Source organism: Phascolarctos cinereus, unplaced genomic scaffold (genome assembly GCF_003287225.1).
Source record: "Phascolarctos cinereus isolate Bilbo 61053 unplaced genomic scaffold, phaCin_HiC Scaffold_9;HRSCAF=440, whole genome shotgun sequence".
In the NCBI taxonomy this organism is placed as follows: Eukaryota; Metazoa; Chordata; class Mammalia; order Diprotodontia; family Phascolarctidae; genus Phascolarctos; species Phascolarctos cinereus.
In genome coordinates this window covers 242,338,261-242,346,175 of record NW_027556402.1, presented here as the reverse complement: position 1 = coordinate 242,346,175, position 7,915 = coordinate 242,338,261, and the positions used below count along the sequence as shown (strand labels likewise).

Sequence of the window (7,915 nt, the reverse complement as noted above, 5' to 3'; positions counted from 1 at the left end):
AGATGTTCTAAGATCCTTTTCATCTGTGACATTCTATTGTCTGAGTTCAAATCCTACCTCAGGTGCTTGCCAGCTACATTGGGCAGCCATTTAACCCTCACTATCCTCATTTGTAAAATAGGGATAATAATAGCACCCACATCCCAGGTTTGTTCTGAAGATAAAGATAATATCTGTAAGATATTAATTGTTATATATAATAATGTAACAGAAGGAATATGATTAGTAATCAATAACTAAGAATATCTGTAAAGTGCTTTGTAAATATTAAAGAACTATGCAAATGCTAGTTATTTATTGTTGTTATTGTTATTATTATTATTATTATTATTGTTATATTCTCAGAGCTCTCTATTTCTGATGTTCTATGTTCAAAGATCCCTCTTAGCTCTGACATTCTATGTTTTAGCTTCTAAACATCCTCCAGTTTTGATGTTCTGTGTTCTAAAGTCCTTTCCACTTCTGATGTTCTGTGTTCTAAGACCTCTTACACTTTTGACAATCTGTGTCCTAAGGTCCACCAGCTCTAATATTCTATGTTTTAAGATTCCTTCTAGTTCTAAAATGAATACATTCCAAGGTCCTTTCCAGCTCTGACATTCTCTGTTCAGAGTCCCACAATCCATTCCAATTCTAGCATACTATGGTTCTATGAGTCTACAAAAAGAATTTGCCCTTCAAAGGTATCAGAGCATAAATGCCTGTGGTACATTTTCAGAAAATCACTGGGCAGGGGTGGACTGGGGGGCTTGTGAAACTTCCCAAACCTCCAGAATCACATCAATAGATGAGATCTACTACCACCTGGACCTAAAGTCACCCCTGTCAAGAGAATGAGTTAAGGATGATGGTGAACCAGTTTGTACTTGGAAAGACCCATGTATGTCCCATGTAGTCTAGTCCTGTCTAGCCTTTTAAGCCTGCTTCCTTAACCTGAGTCCTCAGCTATGGTCTTTTCCATATTCTCTAATGGTTCCACATCAGTAGGGCCAAGATTAAGAGCTGGAGAACAGGGAGAGAGAGAGAGAGAGAGAGAGAGAGAGAGAGAGAGAGAGAGAGAGAGAGAGAGAGAGAGAGAGAGAGAGAGAGAGCCATCTATAAATTCTTAACAGTTCACCCTTATGCCTGGTATCACAATCTGGCTAGTGCCCCCTCCCAATAATGCTTGTTGATTGGGGTTAACTTGATGCTTTTTAATAACACTGCCCCACACTGAGCTCCAGGTAGAGGCAGGATTCACTTCACTCCACCCTTTGACCCTAGCATGACCAAGGAATTGCACTGAATTGCCCCCCACCCAGGACAGGTCACTTGGTCTTTCTTGGCCTCAGTTTTCTCATCTGTAGGTTCGACTAGATGGTCTCTAAGGTCTTTTCCAAGCCTTAATTTATATTCTGTGATCTATGTCAGTACACACATGTGTGAACCTACATAGTGTACATATACACATGTACACAATGCATATACACACATAATTACACAATATATATACCTGTATACACATGTGTGCATGAGTCGGATGTTGGCCAAGGTCTGTTTCCCTTAGCAACATGACCAGGTGACCAGTACTCAGATTGGCAGCTAGACCCTTTCTGATTTGGACCCATCAATTGGTCCCTACCTCAAAATGTGCCTAGGCAGTGGTTGACATACACCAACTCTTAGAACTGAAGAAACTATTCCTCTTCCTACAATTCCTTGGTTTGGTAACCATGACAGACTGGGATCCCAAACTGATCTTTTTACTTCTATTCAGCACAAACTCACGAAATCACTGAATCCTCATACTGTCTCCCACCCATTGCTGTCCTTCTTCTACAAGACAGAACAACTTAAAAACAGCTATCTTGTCCTTACTGCTTTAGTGACATCAGTCTTCTCCCTGTCCCCCCAATTTCTTGCTTATTCCTGTTTCCATGATTTTTCTCATACCCTCTCTTACTGTCTGAATGCTCTCCCTCCACTCTTGCTGTGTATCTAGCCTTTAGGAAGACAAGCTTAAGCCCCAACTCCTTCCATGAATCTTTTCCAGATTTTTATGGAAAACTAAGTGCTACAATGGATAGATTGCCAGACTTGGAGTCAGGAAGACATGAATTCTAATCTTGCATTTGACAGCTACTATCTTTGTTGACCTTGGGTAAGTCACCTGATCTTTCTTAGCCTTAGTTTCCTCATTTGTAAAATGCAGCTAAAAATAACACCTACCATGCTTGCTTTGGCAGCACATATACCAAAACTGGAATGATACAGAGAAGATTAGCCTGGCCTCTGTGCAATGATGATGCACAAATTTGTGAATCATTCTGTATTTTTAATCAATCATTATTTTGGAAAAAAAATAACACCTACCCTCTCCACCCTGGTTGTTGTGAGGATCAAATGAATTAACACATGTAAAGTGCTTCACAAACCTTGAAATGCTTTATATATTCTAGTTATCATCTTCTTTATCATCAACCCAGACTCCAGTGATACCTTGCTCCTCATAGATGCTATATGTACCACTACGTATTATTGGTATTACTATATTTTCATGTGGGTGATACAACTCCTTTAGAGATATCCTTGTCTTATATCTTGTGACTGTGTAAAGGTGACCCTGGGTCATTGAAGGTAATGCCAATGGAGCACAATCTCTGGACATTCTTATCAAGCCAGAAAGGCCTCAGTTAAGGGTCTAGTTATGGGCTGTGTGTCTGCTGACCAAGACCTACATGTGAAAAAAAAAGTCCTTGGACGGATATGAGACCTAGAAACTTAGAGAAATTCCAGTCCAACCATTCATTTGACAAATGAATTAATCAAGGCCTAGAGATATGAAAAGATTGGCCATATCTTTTCTTTCCTTTTGGATTCACAACAGTTTGTAGAAAAATAGTTGTAGGGCTTACAAGGACCATCTAATTTCTAGTCCAACGTCCTTATTTTACAGATGAAGAAACTGAAACCCAAGAAAATAAAATGGCTTGTCCAAAATTCTATGGGTGGTAAGATTCAGAGGTGGGATTTGAAATCAGGCTCTCTTTCTAGGCCATCATGCTTTCCACTGTATTACACTGCCTCCCATGAACAAGAAACCTGATTAAGACCATCATCTACTAAGGCATGGAGGCAATGCAACCTGCCTTGATGGAATACCAATACTAATGAAATCATGAATATGAAGTATTGAAGGAGTGATCCAACTAGACATAAGATCCATGAGGTCAAGGACCATATTATACCCTTCCTTAGGTCTCCCCAAAGCACAGTCTAGCATAAAACTGAGCAGGCAATAGGTGCTTCATACATCTTTGATGGCATCAATAGGTTTGTGCCCTGTCCAAAGTTCTGAAAGGCATGAGGCATCTTGGAAATAGTGGGGACAATGCCAAGGATGGGGGTGAGAGTCACTTTAGGGTAGATGGGTGCTGGTTATCCATTTCAGATCCTTATGCAGTACATGGTGTCCTGTCCTTTTCGGGATGCTTTGTCAATTATGAAAATTTACCATCTCTTTTCCAGTCCCCCAAACTCTGAGCAGAGTTGGCTTTCTCCTCCTATTCATTCTCTTCTCCTTCCTTCTTTTTCCTTTTCTTTCTCCTTCTTCTGCTACTTTTCTTCCTCTCCCTCCCATTTTTCCTTTCCTCTTTTCTTCAGCTTCTTCCTTATCTCTGACTCTATATCTAGTTGTTTGTATCTCTATGCTTGTCTTGTGATGGACTCTCTCAATTATACACAAATCCACAATCTCTCTCTCTCTCTAATTATTTAGAGAGTTGTTCTGAAATGCCGTTAGTGCTGCAGAGCGGGGCAAGAAGACAATTTGTCATGTTCTGACTCTCTGGACGATATGACCTGCTCTCCTACTGCTCTTCATGATCTGGCCTGAATCAAGTGATCCAAGAATATTTACTATGTGTCTTTCCTCCATGTGGCACCGAACCAAGAGCAGTGCCCAGACAGTCTTTTCTCTCAAGGAATCTATAATCTGAATGGACAATGTCACAGACAAACACCGGGGAATGAGCAGAGGATGGGTAGGGATCATGAAGAAGCAGTTAATATGTTCATATTTCATATATGTGCCATGGTTAGTTGGAATGGAGTCAGGATAGACTAGGAAGGGATGCATGTGTCCTAGATGCCCTGGAAAGATTAGTGGATTTGAAATCAGAAAACTGAGATTCAAATCTTGGCTTTACTCCTTACTCTCTAACCTATGACAAAGTACATCCTATCTCCAGGCCTCAGTTTTCTCATCTATACCTTAGACAAGATGATTTGAAGGCACTTTCCAGCTCTAAATCCTATGCTCCTATAATTTTGGCAGCATGAACTTAATGTGTAGTGCATACTTTAGGTTGCTCAATCAAGGAACTATGGAAAATAAGGGAAGAAATGACTCTAAATATCCTTCAGACTGAGACCCCATCAGCAGTGTGCATCCAAGGCAGAGGAGAAGCTGTTCTTAACCATATGGTTTAGTGGAATTATGGGGAGCAAGGGCATCCACTCGAAATGAACAACCTGCCTTTGTTCCTTGTAGAAATGGGGAACTATGAGTGCATAATGGTGCATACACAACTACTTCTATAGATACGGAATTGACTAGTTTCCCTTTAGCTATTTTTCTTTGTTAAAGGGGATGACTCACTGGGTGAGTAGGATACAGTATCTGGAAGTAATTATGATGTAAAACCAAAAAGCATTAATAAACTCAAAAAATTAATGTGGAGATCAATAGCCTTGCAGTACATAGGGTAATAAGTAATTTTAAAAAATTTTATTTTTATTTTTATATTCAGTTTCAAATTCTCTCTCTCCTGCAGCCATCCCCCATTATTGAGGAAGCAGGAAATATGATATCAATTATGCGAATTGAAGTCATACAAATATATTTTCACATTAGCTACATTTTGGAAGAAAAACAAGAAAAATAAAGAAAGGAAAGAATATGCTTCAATCTGCACTTTGAGTTTATCAGTTCTCTGTTAGGAAGTAGAGAGCATTTTACAACGTGAGTCCTCTGGAGCTGTAGTGGATCATTGTATCCACCAGTTACTAAATCTTTATTGTATAGATTGTGCTCCAATTTTGCTCACTTCACTTTGCATCAGTTCATATAAGTCTTCCGAGGTTTTTCTGAAACCATTTTCTTCATCATTTCTTATAGCATGATAGTATTCCATCATATTCATATACCATAAGTTGTTCAGCCATTCCCCAATTGATGAGCATTCCTTCACTTTTCTATTCTTTAGTATTACAAGAGACCTGCTATAAATATTTTTGTACATATGTGGCCTTTTCCTTTTTCTTTATTCTCCTTGGGGTATAGAACTTGTCATGGTATCTCTGGATCAAAGCATACACAATTTTAAAGACCCTTAGACATAGTTCCAAACTCTTTTTCAGAATTATTAGACTAGTTCATAGCTAATATTTAATTATCAAAGGTTGACATACTATTTTCTCTTCAGTAAGATTTCAAACTCTGAGATCTGGTCCTTGCCAGGAATATTAGATGGTCCGTAAAGATCATCAACTCTCAAGAGCTTCAAGAAGCATCTAGTCCAACTGCTACATAAACTAGAGATTCCCCTTTATGACATGCCCACTGGGGGGTCCATCATTCAAGGTCTGCTAGCATAATTCTTGTGCTGGGGAATGCACGACCTCACAAGGCAATGCATGCCCCTTTTAAACAGCACTAATTTTTGCAAAGTTCTTTTTAATACTGAGTCCAAGCCTTCCTCCCACTAATTTGGTCCTCAATGAATATTTTTTTTAATGCCCATTTTTACATCAGAGCCATTGCTGTGCTCTGGAGAAGACCATATGGAAAATTTCTCTCTTCCCATCACAGTCCTTTACATAACTGACTATGACCCAACTGCTATAAATGCCCTTGCACAAATAGGTCCTCCCCCACCCCACCCCCTTTTTTTGCTTAATGGAGAGAGAGTACTCTTGCTCAGGTGTGAGTTGGATCAGGCAGCTTCTGAGGCCACTTCCAGCTCTGAGATTCCCGGACAAGATTTAATACTTGACTATGAAGAACTTTGGAGCTTGATACAGAAATGTGAGCAGTTAGGAAGCTTCTATGTCATGTGAAGCAGGACTGTGGATCATTGGTGCTCAATTCCTCTCACTTCAGCTTCAAGAGGGACCCCTGATACCTCATTGCAGCACTCCAGGCTTTGATGAACAAGTATGTACTTATCTTGTCCATGGAGCTCATGATTTCACAGACACTGAGCACAGTTTCCTAGGAAGAACAATAAGAAGAGAAAGACTTGGAGAAATTAAATGGGTCCATTTGGCCCCCTGCTCAGAGAGGTCCTTGGGTGACCTGAGTGAGATTATCATGTAAAAGAAAGGTTTGGAATGAAGCTGGGGATCTGTGATTCATCCTGCCCAGAAGCAGAACATAACCCATATGTAACCAAGGGTCTTTGGGAATCTCCCTGAGGCTCAGTAAAGGGAGGTGGTTTGCCTAGGATCAATCAATTAATCAATCAACTAGCATTTGTTAAGTGCTTACCATGTGCACACTGTGCTAGGTACTAGATCATAATAATAATTACAATAATAAGGACTCCTCTCCCTCCCCTCCCCTCCCTCCCCTCCCCTCCTCCCCTCCCCTCTTCTCCTCTCCTCCCCTCCCCTCCCCTCCCTCCCCTCCCCTCCCCTCCTCTCTCCCTCTCCTCTCCTCTCCTCCCCTCCCCTCCCCTCCCCTCCCCTCTCCTCTCCTCTCCTCTCCTCTCCCCTCCTCTCCTCCCCTCCCCTCTCCTCTCCTCCCCTCCCTCCCCTCCCTTCCCCTCCCCTCCCCTCTCCCCTCCTCCCCAACCCTCTCCTCTCCTCTCCTTTCCTCTCCCTCTTTGAGCACCTTGCTCTCACTGGCTACCAGCCAAGTGCTGTGCAGGGATTAGATCATGGAATTAGATCCTCTTGGTTCAAATCTCAGCTCTGCCTTGGGAAATTCACCACCATGCCCTTCGAGTAGAGGAAATGACCACTGATGGAGAAGAGAGGAAGAGGTGAGGACAAACCTCTCTGACTTTGCAGCTTTCAGAAGAGTATCTTACTAGGGTAGTGGCGGGGGGGGGGGGGGGCAGAGAATCACCGCGTCCATCTGTTCTGCAACTTAGAGTCCTCGAGGTCTCTGGGCCACTGAAAATTTAAGTGACTTTCATAGGGCCACACAACCGGTAGCAGAGGTAGCATTTGATCATGTTTTTTCTTCTGTTTTTAATTCAAAGACCCTTCTTTATCCACCATGCCAAGGCTGCCTGAGGCTGTCAGTGTATAGAGAGTTGGACTGGGAGTTACAGCACCTGGCTTCGAGCCTCCTTCCGCTGCTAAATCACTTTAAGACCCTGAGCACAATTTCACCTCTTCTGGGACTCAGTTTCCTTATCTGCTAAGCAGCAATAGCAGTGCTTCCATCCTGTCCAGGCCAAGGAAGCAGGTGGAGGCTGGCTGCAGTGCCCCAGCTGCTCCGCCATCTCTTGGCTACCCACCCCCAGCCATTCTCCTCAGGGAGGGTTAATGGCCCTGCCCCAGAGGGGGGCTGTCCCAATGACGGATAGTATCTGGGGGCTGACAGCTGGGAGGGAGGAATCACAGTTTCTGTCACTTCCCTTTGTCAGGGGAGGCAGCTGGTGACACATCTTCCCGACAGCTCCTGCATTGTTTCCAACACAGAATGTCAGGTCTGAAGACCTGGATCCTGTTGAAATGGAAATGAAGCCAGCTGGCAGTGCCCAGTGCCTGGACCCTCCCTCTCCCACCCCTCTTTCCGTTCATGACTAGGCACAAGTCATCAGCTGCTTCCTGGACCTCTTCCCTCTTGCATACTTTGGGCCTCATGTTTACACTTCTTCCTGAAAACTCCTGCCTCAAAAAAGTCCTCATGTTCTTCTCCTTC

General features: G+C 42.5%; 1 non-coding gene across 1 annotated transcript; it reads left to right on the top strand.

Annotated features, from left to right (window-relative positions):
- Positions 1-2,213: 2,213 nt before the first annotated feature.
- Positions 2,214-2,316, top strand: LOC144455556 (U6 spliceosomal RNA). The gene has a single exon (XR_013484274.1). It is a non-coding gene; the product is annotated as a U6 spliceosomal RNA (small nuclear RNA).
- The last annotated feature ends 5,599 nt before the right edge of the window (positions 2,317-7,915 follow it).